Source organism: Budorcas taxicolor, chromosome 21 (assembly GCF_023091745.1).
Source record: "Budorcas taxicolor isolate Tak-1 chromosome 21, Takin1.1, whole genome shotgun sequence".
NCBI classification, from domain to species: domain Eukaryota; kingdom Metazoa; phylum Chordata; class Mammalia; order Artiodactyla; family Bovidae; genus Budorcas; species Budorcas taxicolor.
In genome coordinates this window covers 44,849,737-44,866,252 of record NC_068930.1, presented here as the reverse complement: position 1 = coordinate 44,866,252, position 16,516 = coordinate 44,849,737, and positions in this window count along the sequence as shown.

Sequence of the window (16,516 nt, the reverse complement as noted above, 5' to 3'; positions counted from 1 at the left end):
TTTTATCACTGCCTTTGAAATGGCTGTGGTATGCATTTTAGTCAGGTTCAGGAGTACATGAACTTCAAAGAACTTGGGCTGAAACAAACCTACCTTAGATCTGTTTACCCAGTAAGATCTAAAGATTCCATTTTCCAAGCATTTCTGAAACAGGAGTTGTTGCAATTGGAGCAAGGCAGCTCAGTGGCAACAGTTTAAATTTTCTCTGTTGTGAACTCTGATAGGAACAGAGTGGCTATTGGAAATATTGTGTGTACATTCCCATTTATGACTAATTAGAAATATTTTTGTGACTGGATATGGGGAAATGTGTCATGGGTGTCAGACTGCATCGCACAATTAGTAAGAATTGGCACTAAAGCCACATGTATCATATTTGGAAGCAAACTTTGATGATGAAGACAGTTTCAGAATTGTGTATACATTCTCATTTATAACTAATTAAAAGTATTTTTTATCTGGTATCTAGGAAGTATGACATTAATGTCAGCAGAATGTACTACACTAACAGTTGCATCTCAATTATGAAAAAAATAGATCACCAACGTGAACTTATCTGCTTCTTAAAGAAATGAGATGACCAGGAAGTTGGAAAGAGAACCCTTCAGGCCAGGCGGAACACCTCGGAAGAGAGCACTGTTTGCCAGGCATACTCTGTCCCACCAGCATCCTACTGGAAACTTTGGGGCTATTCTTCTTTTTTCTTTTGTCCATGTTCTCCTTCCTCTCTCTTTTATTTCCTCATAGAAGCAGAAGTTGTCTTAGCCGCAGGAGTGGAGTAGCTGTGGGTGAATGGTCACCCCGCTGCCATGACAGTGAAGCATAACTCCTCTCTCTAACTAAAGGCTGTAGCATCTAAGAGCTCAGCTATTTTTCTTTCTATAATCAGTTATAAAGAAATAATAATAGCTAAACTCTATACAGCATGGTGGAGCAGTCTGATGACACAATGTGGTCCACTGGAGAAGGGAATGGTAAACCACTTCAGTATTCTTGCCTTGAGAACCCCATGAACAGTATGAAAAGGCAAAATGATAGGATACTGAAACAGGAACTCCCCAGGTCAGTAGGTGCCCAATTGCTACTGGAGGTCAGTGGAGAAATAACTCCAGAGAGAATGAAGGGATGGAGCCAAAGCAAAAACTATACCCAGTTGTGGATGTGACTGGTAATAGAAGCAAGGTTCAATGCTGTAAAGAGAAATATTGCATAGGAGCCTGGAATGTCAGGTCCATGAATCAAGGCAAATTGGAAGTGGTCAAACAGGAGATGGCAAGAGTGAACGTCAACATTCTAGGAATCAGCGAACTAAAATGGACTGGAATGGGTGAATTTAACTCAGATGACCATTATATCTACTACTGCGGGCAGGAATCCCTTAGAAGAAATGGAGTCACCATCATGGTCAACAAGAGTCCGAAATGCAGTACTTGGATGCAATCTCAAAAACGAATGATCTTTGTTCGTTTCCAAGGCAAACCATTCAATATCACAGTAATCCAAGTCTATGCCCCAACTGGTAATGCTGAAGAAGCTGAAGTTGAACAGTTCTATGAAGATCTATAAGACCTTTTAGAACTAGCACCCCCAAAAGATGTCCTTTTCATTATAGAGGACTGGAAGGCAAAAGTAGGAAGTCAAGAAACACCTGGAGTAACAGGCAAATTTGGCCTTGGAAAACGAAATGAAGCAGGGAAAAGACTAATAGAGTTTTGCCAAGAAAATGCAGTGGTCATAGCAAACACCCTCTTCCAACAACACAAGAGAAGACTCTCCACATGGACATCACCAGATGGGCAACACCGAAATCAGACTGATTATATTCTTTGCAGCCAAAGATGGAGAAGCTCTATACAGTCAACAGAAACAAGACCAGGAGCTGACTGTGGCTCAGATCATGAACTCCTTATTGCCAAATTCAGAGTTAAGTTGAAGAGAGTAGGGAAAACCGCTAGACCATTCAGGTATGACCTAAATCAAATCCCTTATGATTTGATTATGATTATGATTATGATTACACACTCAAAGTAAGAAATAGATTTAAGGGACTAGATCTGATAGATAGAGTGCCTGATGAACTATGGACTGAGGTTCGTGACATTGTACAGAAGACAGGGATCAAGACCATCCCCATGGAAAAGAAATGCAAAAAAGCAAAATGGCTGTCTGGGGAGGGCTTACAAATAGCTGTGAAAAGAAGAGACGCGAAGAGCAAAGGAGAAAAGGAAAGATATAAGCATCTGAATGCAGAGTTCCAAAGAATAGCAAGAAGAGATAAGAAAGCCTTCTTCAGTGATCAATGCAAAGAAATAGAGGAAAACAACAGAATGGGAAAGACTAGAGATCTCTTCAAGAAAATTAGATACCAGGGAACATTTCATGCAAAGATGGGCTTGATAAAGGACAGAAATGGTAGGGACCTAACAGAAGCAGAAGATACTAAGAAGAGGTGGCAAGAATACACAGAAGAACTGTACAAAAAAGATCTTTACGACCCAGATAATCATGATGGTGTGATCACTCACTCATCTAGAGCCAGACATTCTGGAATGTGAAGTCAAGTGGGCCTTAGAAAGCATCACTATGAACAAAGCTAGTGGAGGTGATGCAATTCCACTTGAGCTATTTCAAATCCTAAAAGATGATGCTGTGAAAGTGCTGCACTCAATATGCCAGCAAATTTGGAAAACTCAGCAGTGGCCACAGGACTGGAAAAGGTCAGTTTTCATTCCAATCCCAAAGAAAGGCAATGCCAAAGAATGCTCAGACTACTGCACAATTGCACTCATCTCACATGCTAGTAAAGTAATGCTCAAAATTCTCCAAGCCAGGCTTCAGCAATACGTGAACCGTGAACTTCCAGATGTTCAAGCTGGTTTTAGAAAAGGCAGAGGAACCAGAGATCAAATTGCCAACATCTGCTGGATCATGGAAAAAGCAAGAGAGTTCCAGAAAAACATCTATTTCTGCTTTACTGACTATGCCAAAGCCTTTGACTGTGCGGATCACAATAAACTGTGGAAAATTCTTCAAGAGATGGGAATAACAGACCACCTGACCTGCCTCTTGAGAAATCTGTATGCAGGTCAGGAAGCAACAGTTAGAAGTGGACACGGAATAACAGACTGGTTCCAAATAGGAAAAGGAGTATGTCAAGGCTGTATATTGTCACCCTGCTTATTTAACTTCTATGCAGAGTACATCATGAGAAACGCTGGGCTGGGAGAAGCACAAGCTGGAATCAAGATTGCCGGGAGAAATATCAATAACCTCAGATATGCAGATGACACCACCCTTATGGCAGAAAGTGAAGGCGAACTAAAAAGCCTCTTGATGAAAGTGAAAGAGGAGAGTGAAAAAGTTGGCTTAAAGCTCAACATTCAGAAAACGTAGATCATGGCATCTGGTCCCATCACTTCATGGGAAATAGATGGGGAAACAGTGGAAACAGTGTCAGGCTTTATTTTTTGGGGCTCCAAAATCACTGCAGATGATGACTGCAGCCATGAAATTAAAAGACACTTACTCATTGGAAGGAAAGTTATGACCAACCTAGATAGCATATTCAAAAGCAGAGACATTACTTTGCCAACAAAGATCCGTCTAGTCAAGGCTATGGTTTTTCCAGTGGTCATGTATGGATGTGAGAGTTGGATTGTGAAGAAGGCTGAGCGCCGAAGAATTGATGCTTTTGAACTGTGGTGCTGGAGAAGACTCTTGAGAGTCCCTTGGACTGCAAGGAGATCCAGCAGTCCATTCTGAAGGAGATCAGCCCTGGGATTTCTTTGGAAGGAATGATGCTGAAGCTCAAACTCCAGTACTTTGGCCACCTCATGCGAAGAATTGACTCATTGGAAAAGACTCTGATGCTGGGAGGGGTTGGGAGCAGGAGGAGAAGGGGATGACAGAGAATGAGATGGCTGGATGGCATCACTGACTCAATGGACGCGGGTCTGAGTGAACTCCGGGAGTTGGTGATGGACAGGGAGGCCTGGTGTGCTGCGATTCATGGGGTCGCAAAGAGTCAGACACGACTGAGTGACTGAACTGAACTGAATACAGCATTTACTATGTGCCAGGTATCATTCTGAAAGCTTGCTATGCATTTCCCATTTAATTTTCTTAAGTCCAATGAATCAGGTACTACATTATTATTATTTCCATTTTCAGTTCAGTTCAGTTCAGTTGCTTAGTTGTATCCGACTCTTTGTGACCCCATGAATTCCATTTTCCAGATGAGGAAATTGAAATCCAAAGAAATGAAATAAGCTGCCCCAAATCGTGCAATCATAAGTGACAGAGTCAAGATCTGAATGTAGTTGTCTAGCTCCACAGTCTGTACTCTTAACCAATATGCCAAATGGTCTCTTCATTTTTCTGTTGGGTATTCATTGCTTTAATGTTTTTCTGATTATATAATTAATCTATGCTTACTGTAAAATTTAAAAGAAAAAAAGTCTGAGGATGAACATAAAACCCTACCTGAAACCTCATCTCCCAGCAGACTGGTGATTGTCCTTTTTTATCTGTCACAGGCAGGTACTCAGATGTGTATGGTTTTACCTGAATGGAATGGTAACATTACGTCATACATGTGATCTTTTAAATAATGACCTCTTCTTCCTTCTTTCACTAACCCCTTCCCATCCACTCCCACGCCACCAACCACATTTAACAAACTAGTATGTATCTTTTTTAGTTTAAAGGTAACTAAAAAGTAAATTCTCATATATTACATTTTTAAGTGTTTTTCATATAGATACAAGGATTTCAGTTCAGTCGCTCAGTCGTGTCCGACTCTTGCGACCCCATGAATCGCAGCACGCCAAGGATTTAGGGGAGGCTATTTTTTATTTCATATTACATAACAGCTCTTGCTTTTCATACGAAACAATGTCATGAAAATTTCTCACATTTAACTGGATTCACTGTTTCCAATGCTTGCATACTATTTCACTGTATGGTCTGTTTTACACACTGGGATCACAAAATTCTGCCTAAATTTTCTCCTTCTATAGATATTATTTTAGCCTCTCTATCCTTCTAAAGCAAAGTCCAAGGCAAGGGTTTGAACGTGTGTAACTCAGGGAAGTGATCCAGGCAGGGAGATTCAGAAGGGACAGACTAGGGAAAGGGAAACTGACAATGCCGGGGCATTAGTGCAAACGTGCTTTACTGACTTGCTGGGGACGTTGTCTGAGGGGTCTTACCAAGTGCGCCTTGGAACTCGGGATTTTAGCCTCTTGCCCACTTGCCCAGGGGCTGAGAACCGTTCTTCAGGGTAAACCGCTGAGCAGACAGTCAGCCAGCTGCGCATGCGCAGTTGCAGAGGCGCTCGGCAGACCGGAAGTCGGGGCTGGAGGCGCTCGTAGTCACGCTCCACACGCTCCACACCTGCTGCACTGGCTGAAGTAAAAAGCTGAGGTAATGACGCTTCTGATACAGAAAGTTAACACGTGCTTTCTCAGCCTGAGGGTCCATGGTTTTAATGCAGAAGACAATCGCATCCTGTGTTGTGATATTATTCAAGATAATAGTGTACTTCGTCTTCCACAGCAGCTTTGTTCAGCGTGATTGCTCTCTGTATCACATTACCATCGTGACAACAGTCACATAAGGTAGAGGTAGGCAGATATTTTACATAGGGGACAAGGCGGGGCCCAGAGAGATAAGGAAGGAGAGACCATCTGTACCATGTTCTGTTTGTGATCCTAATGGTTAGCGCCTTGCCTGCCGCGTAAAGGATATTTAATATATCCTTTTAAGGGGATGCTATTCAAGTAATTCGCCAAGTTACACAACCAATATATAGCAAATCTGGTGATTAAACCCAGGACTTCCTAACCCCCAAACCTCTATGTCTTCAGTTAAACCAGTGGAATGAAAAAATTGCAAATTTTTCCTCACACGCAGCCTGAAAGAATTTCGTAAAACTTCTTGCACATTAAAGAAAAAAAGAGTGTAAAATTGTTCATTCTAAATTTGAAAGCTTATTTTTTAATATGAGAAAGGAAATGCTTAACATTTTATAAGATGAAGTAAGATGAAGCTAGGCTACACTTAGTACATGTAAGCTATGTTTATATTATGATATGATAAAATGAGGTTTAACTTCTCATTGAATAGCATTCTCTATGAAAAAACTATGAATTTTTTACTTGTGGATTTTTATCCAGTACAGCTTGGAAAAATCTTGAAAACATTACAATTACATATAAAGGAATTGGCATCACTACCCTAAACGGCTTCAGTTCTGAATTCACAGTATTCCAACACTGACCAAACTTCTCCCATACAGAGATATGTTTAAAGTGGAGGAAAATCAGGAAGCTCCATTGGTTTAAGATTCAGCAATTAATCATTGAAGGATTAGAAACCAGTATTTCCAATTATTATTTTTTTTCCGCTCAGCAGAACACTGCACCATAAAAAGGTTTGGGATGGATGGGGGGGACTGCATTTCTTTTGAGAAGTTGTTATGTTCTTAGACCTCTGGGCCTGTTTAAAACATCTTGACTACTTTGAAATATATTATTTTCATGATATTCTAGTTCTTTTTTTAAATAGATGACGTGTTAATGACAAAAAATTAAGCCATATAAAAGTACAAAGAATACAAAAATCACAGCAAATCCTACTATCTAGATAATGTAATGTTATCCTCGCCTCTCCCTTTGATGTGATGTTGTCTTTTTATGGTTCTTCTCCCACCCTTGTCTTTGGCTAACTCCTTGTCTATCTTCCCAAATCTAGTTTAATTCCTAAAACAAAATTCCTGTGGGTTGGATGTGAAATCTGATCTCTTGATACCAGCAAAGAACCCTGAGTTCTGTGATATGTGATTGTCAGGTTAAGTCTGAAATAAAAGGCTCTAAACTTCTAGCCGTGATAACCTGTATGTGGGAAGTCAAGGGCTGGTACATCTGTCTGTAGAATTTGAGGATGGGATTCTCCTAAAGGAAGTTTCTTCTCCAGCTTTTGTATTTTGTTTCTATTGGATAACAACACACAAACAATGGAGACTTTAACGTAGAAAATAAGTACGTTCTTAGAAACTTTACTTCAAAAAAGAGTTTGGGCCAGTTTAGTTTGAGGATAAAACCAAGCTAACTACCTATCAAGTCTCCCTTGTTTCTCACTCAGGTGGTTTTTCATTTGTCTCATGTCCATGAAAGTGTATTACAGTTTGACAGATAAACTGTAACTACTCAAAAAATTGCCATTATGTTTCCAAAATATACTGTTTTCTTACAGATATTTAAAGTAGCATATGCATTGAAACACATACAATTAAATAGAAGAATGAAATTATATTTGGAAACTATTAACTAAAAGAGCCTACCTTTATGTCTTTTACCACAATTCTTAAGCATTACAACAAAAAATGTGTTTTCTTACTACCTGAGAGCAAGGCTTTCTATGTGCTTCTTCTGAAGTGAACAAATTTACCTTCTGACTGTTGAAAATAAAGTGGTAACTAAGAAAATTATAAGGAAAAAAACAAAGTGTGGGCTCAGTATGCTTTGCTGAGGGCTGGGTTCTGACTGGTCCATGAATTATGAGATGCCAGTATACCGAAAGATTAATCCTTCATTAACAATCTGTAATCAGTTGGGAAGACTTGCTCCACAAGGCAGCACACCGGTGGTTGTCCTGCAGAAATATCCTCAAGTCACAAGTTAAGAGTTATTTGCTCTTCCCTGTGCTTAAATGCATTGAGTCAGGCTAGACAGAGCAGCCTTCCATCTGTGAGTGCATGCCCCAGGTTCACATTCCTTAAAAGCTAAAGTGATCCATTCTAAACACCTATGTGCCTGTATTTATTAGCTATCGCTACATAACTCACTAATGCAAGACAGCTATCATTTTATTGTATCTCACTATTTTGTGGGTCGAGACTTTAGGCATTTCTTCTGTTCTTTGGTTGGTATCACTTGGTGACTTTCAGGTAGTATCTGGGCTAATCTGGAGGGTTCAAGACAAATTTACTTACATATTTGATCACTTGACAGTCTGAGCTGGGTCTCTCTCTTTCCCCAGGTAGTCTCAGGGCCTTGCTGTGTTGTCTCTCCTTTAGAGTAGTGGAACTTCTTATGTGTGACAAGTAAGTGAAGGTGGATACTGTCAATCTTTTACAGTCTGGGTCCAGAAATGTCCTCAACATTACTTCTACTGTATTCTGTTAGTCAGAGCAGGCACAGAAACCCACCCAGAATCAAAGGGGTGAAATAGAGTTCTCATCTCTTAATGGGAGGCATATCAGAGAATTTGGCACTGTCTTCAATTTGCCTTAATGTATTCTTGCCCCCACTGTTAACATCTAGGAAGAGGGATGAAGGCAAATATGAAGAAAAGCACTCCCAGACTCCTTGCCTGGAACATCTCAGCCTCAGGGAAGGAATGGAGAACTTTGGCACACAGGTAAGGAGTGTATTTAACTTGGGAGATAAAGTTCCCAAGTGCCCTCTGTCAGCCTTCTGGTGAACTAGCCTCTGCAGTGTTAAAATATAATGAATTGAGATTTCCCAAAGTAAGAAGGCTTTGATTAATTTCCTTAACTTGGAAGGCCATGTGGCCCCTTTGCAGCACCTGCAGTGGCAGCTGATGAGCAGGAACATGGCCACATGGCTTCAGGAAGAACTAACCGCCACAAAGTGGGGAGCATCCTCAGCTTCATTCTCTAAGGAGGAATTCTTACAAGGTGTGAGAAGGGAGAGAAGATCAGTGGGGCAGGATAAACACACGAGTAGTCTGTCTCTTCTTAAGAAAGGAAATAAGATTTGTGGGTAAATTCTACAATTCTGTTTCAAGATTAATTTGTATCAAAAAAAATAAGAACAGAGAACATTAACCTAAACCAAGGTATTAACTTCAGGGCGATTAGTACAAAAATGTCTTTCCCAAGTTTTGTGATAAAGCACTTATTATGGTGTTGGAGATGAGAATCTGGGTTGTGGCAAGGGAGGTGGTCAGACTGCATTGGGTTGAATTTCAGCCTCAGAATGTGCAGCAGTGTGATCCTGGCCATTCTTTGTTCCTTCATCTGTAAAACGGTAGTGATAATAGTATTCAGTAACAATAGGGTAATAATATATACTCACTTCCTAGGACTGATGTGAGCATTAAATGAGATGATGCATGGAAAACCCTTAGTACCATGCCTGACTCTTATTAAGTAATCACCATATAGAAAGTGTTCAATAAATGTCAGCTTTTATCACTGTTAGTACAGAAGCAGCCCCCACCCTGGTGGTGAAACACGAGGGTCACTGGGAGACTAAAGAAAGGGAGGGGTGGAATCACAAGTAAGACTTCTCATTCCTCTCTCTCTGGTTATAGCCACTGGGGTATAATGTGATCTATAAACTCTTCTGTCTGTTGACATGCCAGCAAATGATACATCTCTCTGATCTACTTAGATTTTCAAGCTAAATGTAAGGGCCCAGGTGCTGGAGGCTCAGAGCAGAGAGAGAGCTGGGGGCTGGGGGCTGTCCTGGCCTTTATAAACCATTGCCACTCTTATAAATAAAGCATTCACTCAGAGCGCCTGAGAGCTGGGGAGCCACATTGCGTGCAAATCCAGATCAGTGACTGAGCTTCTTCCAGGTTGAAGCTAATCACAACTGACATGTTAGAGTAAAACTACTTTATAAAATCAATATTAAATTTACAACCTTTGACATCCTGGGACATCAAAGATAAGGGGGAAATAAGCCATAGAGTAAACAGTCCTCCAGCTATGCCAGCTGCTCAAGGAGATGGGGAGATGTGGGAAACCAGAAGCCTAAATCAGACACTATTAGTCTTGTTTTTATGTCAACGTCTTGACATCAATAAAAACATTTTTAAAAAATCACACAAACATTTACACACAGAAAAGACAGGGAACCAGCAAGGAGAACTCCACCAGTCCATCAAATGCCCAGAATCATTCCAGAGTGAAATGATTAGATTCCTTCTCCAACAGCGAGACTTGATTTTTCTGGACAGTGGGATGCTTCAATTAGGGAGAAAACACCATGTTGTGAGGCTGGCAAATCCCCTGCTGAAAATCCTAACCTATCTAGCCAGGGACCCTGCTGTAATAAAAGCCTGCACCTCTCTAGCAGATCCTCCCTGTAGTCACTGGGATTCGAATATAGCTGCAAGGGACACTTGGAAGCAGAGTAAAACTATAAAGGTCATCGCAAGGTAAGAATATGTTTCTCTGAGTGCTCCTCATGGGGTACTAGCTCTCAGCTGCTCAAATCTGGAATGGATTTCTACCTCTGGAAAGAGGATTGAATTTTAATACCCAGAAGCAGAATTGCCATAAATTCTACCAGGAGGAGTGGGCAGAGTTAGAAGACCCTGTAACATCCAGCATGGTCAAGATTACAAAGGATTTCCCTAGCCCTTCACATCCAAAAGCATTTGTCCCAAGGGCTGGTCAGACAATTGTGTCACCTTCACTGTAAGTCTGAGGAAAATACCAAGTGCTCTAGGAAAGGTGGAGTGAGGAAGTCAAGGCCATGTGGCCCAGCTGGTCTAAACAGATTCTTCTATAGTGCTTCCTCCTTTGCAAGAACAACTTGAATTTATACCCAGGTTCACCTGCACTCCATGGTGTGAGTCTGAACTTACTAAAACCGATGTTTAATTCAGTGTTTTCATCTTTTAAAGCTTTAAGGGGAATAGCAGCCATACCCTTCTCTCCATACTCCTCTCCCTATCTCCCATCTAACCCTCAGAAGTGACTGATTTGAGCCTCTCTGCTTTGTGACCATCGTGAGGTCATTTCTGATGGATTTTGTATGGTCCTATGATCAGAGACAGACACAGTAAGATCAAACCTATCAGTAACATTTGGTTTCCATCTGCTTCCTGAATGCAAAACAAAACATACATAATATTCTTCATTTAGAATTCTACAGAAACAGACTCACGGGGTCAAAAGACTAGGAGGTGTGCAGCTGTTGGTGGGTCTTGCTGATGTGTATGAGTATGAATGTATGGGAGCCTTTAGCACAATGGTTGAGACCAACAAATGCCTACTTGAGTCTGGTATGTGTAGAAAGTGAAAAATTACTGCAGTACATAAAAAAAAAAAATTTTGCTTTTTTGATAAGGTTGTAAACTCCAAGAGTTCCTAGAATGGTGTCTGGCACATAGAATGTGTTTTTTGTTTTGTTTCTTGTTGTGAATACATGAATTAGAATTTCCTAGATAAACTGTGGGAAGAAACTGATACTTGTTTAGGGCTTTATCTGTGCCAGGCACTATGGTAGATCCTCTTCTTATGCTTTCTTATAGTACCTCTGTATTGCTTTTTTAATTGTCACTGGAACAAATTATCACAAGCATGGTAGCTTAAACAATACACATTTTAAATATTATAGTTCTGTCGGTCAGAAGTCTCACACAGATCTCACTGGGCTAACATCAAGGGGCAAGCAGGACTGAGCTCCTTTCTGGAGGTTCAAAGGGAGAATTTGTTTCCTTGACTTCCCCATCTTCCAAAGGCCATCCTTATTTCTTGGCTTCTGGACCCCTTCCACTATTTTCAAAGCCAGCAGTAGCAGATCAAATCTTTCTCATCCTGCCATCTTCCTGTTCTTTGTTCCACTGTCACATCTTTTCATGACCACAGTTTGGAAAGTATCGCCACTTTTAAGCACTCATATTTTAGATTAGGCCCAGGATAATCTTCCAGGATAAAGAGTCTATATACCCTGCGGTCTTTTTTGCCTATAAAATATCATATTGACAGAATCTGGGGCATGATGTGTAGTCATCTTTGAGAGCCCTTATTCTGCCAACCACAACCTCTGTATGATAGATATTATTGACCCTATTAACAGAGAAAAGGACACTGTATCAATAACATGCTCCATACAGTATATGATAAAGTTGAGACTCCTGCCAAGGTCTGTGTGTCTCCAAAGCCCATGCAATTCCTACTGCGCTACACCATTTCACACCACAAAACGGCTTGCTGTTAGATGGGTTGGGCTTAGGGTCTAGTGAGGTAGGAACCGGAATAGAAACTTAAAGGGGAATTCTCATAAGAGGCAAGGTGAGAATCAGGGAATTGAATTCTGTTGGAAATGCTCCCCTGGAAGAAGAAATGGATTTGCACCTGAAAAAAAAAAATCACTTCTTTGAGGGAGAAGTTAGTTTAGGAGCAGGGGATCAAGTCTGAGAGTTAAATAAAACACCCTCTTCTCTCCCAGGGCCTCAGGGACCCTAGTGATCCCATATTCTATGTTGTCCTGCAGCCACTTGGAAAGAGTTTTACCAATCCAATTCCTTACAAGCTGTAGGGACTCCATATGTTACCCTTCTCAAGAGTTTTACGTGTAAAAACAGAGCGCCATAACCCAAAGTCATACGCAGAACCTCAGGATTTCTTGGTTTTTTGAATGGATAGGAAATGAATCAGAGCACTATAAGTTTACATGAGCTAACTTAGTTTGTTGTAATAGTAAATTTTAATCACTATGGCACCTGAGTCAAGGAGATATTCTTGGTTGTGGAAGCCTTCCAGGTTTGAGGCTGGTTACCACCTATTCTAAACCTAGATAGCATATTCAAAAGCAGAGACATTACTTTGCCAACAAAGGTCCATCTAGTCAAGGCTATCGTTTTTCCAGTAGTCATGTATGGATATGAGAGTTGGACTGTGAAGAAAGCTGAGTGCTGAAGAATTGATGCTTTTGAACTGTGGTTTTGGAGAAGACTCTTGAGAGTCCCTTGGACTGCAAGGAGATCCAACCAGTCCATCCTAAAGGAGATCAGTCCTGGGTGTTCTTTGGAAGGAATGATGCTAAAGCTGAAACTCCACTACTTTGGCCACCTCATGCGAAGGGTCAACTCATTGGAAAAGACTCTGATGCTGGGAGGGATTGGGGGCAGGAGGAGAAAGGGACGGCAGAGGATGAGATGGCTGGATGGCATCACCGACTCAATGGACGTGAGTTTGAGTGAACTCCAGGAGATGGTGATGGACAGAGAGGCCTGGCGTGCTGCGATTCATTGGGTTGCAGAGTCGGACATGACTGAGTGACTGAACTGAACTGAACCACCTATTCTGTATGCCTGAGAAAAATATGTGGGTAATGTACTGGGTTTCCCACATTGCAGGCAGATTCTTTACTGTCTAAACCACCAGGGAAGCCCCCAAATGAAAAAGATTAGTATAAAATTAAAAAAAAATAGTATTGAGTATTTGCCTATAACTTGAAACTGTTGGGGCACATACTTGATTGCATGGAGAAAGGTAGTTTGAGGAATTGGGTTTTGTTGTTCAGTCGCTAATTTGTGTCCCTCTCCTTGCAACCCCATGAACTGCAGCTCACCAGGCATCCCTGTCCTTCACTATTTGCTCAAACTCGTGTCCCCTGAGTTGATGATACCATCCAACCATCTCATTTTCTGCCACTCCCTTCTCCTCTTGCCTTCAATCTTTCTCAGCATCAGGGTCTTTCCAGATGAGTCTGCTGTTCGCATCAGGTGGCCGAAGTATTGGAGCTTCAGCTTTAGCATTGGTCCTTCCAATGAATATGATGGTGGCCTTTGCCAGAGATTAGGCAGGATGTTTACCCTAATAGTTGGTGTTCAACTTCTTTTCCTTTTTTATAAGATAAAAAAATGATAAAAGTCAGCCTTCCTGAATTTCATTCTCTCATGCTAATAGGATAGAGCAGCAATGACATACCATAAAAAATAAGGATATGATTTACAAGCGAACCAGATGGCTCCTATCTCATCTCATTGAATTGTTATCTTTGAAGAGTTCCTTTTTATGGATTTTAAAGAGAATGTAATCACTTTAGAAATCCCCAGAGAGTTTCATAATGAACCTACTTACATTGTGTTGACACTAATAGTAGCTATAACCATGATCTTCAAATCCCCATGTAGGAGGCAGGCTTGTTGAAATTATAGCATGGGCTAGTAATTCATTTAAAAACATACTTTTAAAAATGAGATTTATGATGACCAAAAGCCCACTTAAATCAGTTTCACTTACAAATATGAGATGCTATACTAATAATGAAATCAGTCTGGTTTAACTCAAGAAAAACAACATTTTACTGACAAGTTTTACCCAGTTTAGTCTCATGTCAAATTAAGAAACTAAGTAAACCAAACATTTAAATGACTGACTCATACCGTGAAAAAAATGTGATCACAGCTTCATATCACAAAACTATTAAGTTCTGTTCAAGTAATTTCCTCTCAGCATTTCCTTTCCTCACTTAAGGTTTCCTTCTTAACCAAAAAGCATCAAATTAGGAAGCTTAAATGACTGAAGTATTAACACTCTCAGGAAAAAAATGATTGCCTTTCAGAATGGGGGGAAAATATCCTCTCACCAACCTATCTAACCAAGGCAAATGGTTACGAAGTAACAGGAACACAGGGTTATTTTTGTTGTTGTTGTTACATTCTTTTCTAATACTTTGGTTTTTTTATTTGAAGTTTCTTTAAAATTAATCCTTTAAAATCATTTCCAGCAGTGAGCAATTCAGCAAGTTCAGAGAACAAAATGGCCAGACCTTTGTATCCTTGAAGATTGGATTTAGACTGGTGGGATTGTATTGAGGTAACTTTTGCTATTTCAAGTATAATAAATTATAACTCATATATGGTTCAATTAGCATTCCTGTGACTAAATCTAACATTTTCCTCTATTCAGTCTTTAATTTGGTATGCCTAGTTCATTTTCACAGTATGTCCAAATAAAAATGAAATTTTGAAATTTTACCTATCTTTGCAGATTTTATATCTATTCATATGTAAACTTCCCTCCCTACCCTGCAATACACACACAGAATAATTTGTTAAATGAGGCTGATGTATATTAAGGTGGCAAATGTTAAACACTCCCAGACCAGGTATAAATAAAAATCTTTTCCATGGAGTTGGGACCTCACTCTCAAAGTTCTAAACACATTGCCTTAGGTAGCCATTCCCAATTAATTGATGGAGGCATTTGAGTCTAGACCTTCATCATAGCATTTAGTTCATAAAATAGAACCTGCTTTAAATATCTTGAATGGAATGTAATACAGGGAATTAGGTGCTTTAAAATAAAATTGCTGGAAGACCTGAGGAGCAGACTTGATGCCTGACCTCCAGGAATGACTCCCAAAACACCACAGAACTGAGTCCCCATTTGCATGCTGCCTGCCAAGTTGCTTCAGTCATGGCCAACTCTTTGTGACCCTATGGACTGTAGCCCACCAGGCTCTTCTGTCCATAGGATTCTCCAGGCAAGAATACTGGATTGGGTTGCTATGCCCTCCTCCAAGGAATCTTCTTAACCCAAGGATCGAACCCACATCTCTTACATCTCCTGCATTTGCTGGTGGGTTAAGTAGATCCAACCAGTCCATTCTAAAGGAGATAAGTCCTGGGTGTTCTTTGGAAGGAATGATGCTAAAGCTGAAACTCCAGTACTTTGGCCACCTCATGCAAAGAGTTGACTCATTGGAAAAGACTCTGATGCTGGGAGGGATTGGGGGCAGAAGGAGAAGGGGACGACAGAGAATGAGATGGTTGGATGGGCATCACCGACTCAATGGACGTGAGTCTGAGTGAACTCCGGGAGTTGGTAATGGACAGGGAGGCCTGGCAAGCTGCAATTCATGGGGTCCCAAAGAGTCAGACATGATGGGATGACTGAACTGAACTGAACTGAACTGAACTCTTTACCACTGGTGCCACCTAGAAAGCCCCATTGGTCCAAAACTTTAATGCATCTTAAAAATACAAAATGGCTGAAAGCAAATAGTAACATGGGTCAGTATGCTAAATGTTAAACATTTACTTTTGCAGTTTTATGTAACTGGCAGAGGGATAGTGATATGACTTTTCCATCTCTGATGTATGTGTTTTCAATCTATTTTAACGTATGCTGTATGTTTAGATACTACAGCCTAATAACCATTTTAGAGCAACTCTACATTCCTATGGAAATATCTCTTTTGCAGAAAAAAATGTATGTGTGTAGGAACATGGCCAGGGTTTCCCAGATGGCTCAGTGGTAAAGAATCCACCTGCAATGCAGGAGACACAGAAGACAAGAGTTCAATTCCTGGGTTAGGAAGATCCCCAGAGGAAGAAATGGCAACCCACTCGAGTATTCTTGCCGGGAAATCCCATGGACAGGGGAGCCTGCTGGGCTGCAGTCCATGGAGTCAGAAAGAGTTGGACACGACTGAGCAACTGAGCACACACACGCACACATAGGAACATGGTCACGAAGCTGGAATTTTTTGTTGTAACTCTTTTAGTAGGCTCCTCCCACCATGTTTGTGTCCATATGCAACTATTCCTTTCAAGGCTGCTCTAAATAACTGTCTCTCCCTGCCTTCTCCCTCTGATATCACTGTGTAAACCTTCTTCTCACCTGCCACATCTTCTAAGAGCCAAGTACATTTTAGTAGGTTCTACTATCTAATCTTACTTGGCCTGTAGGGCAAGCACATTGATATGTAGCTTTTCATCCATATATTTTTTTCAAAGTGAC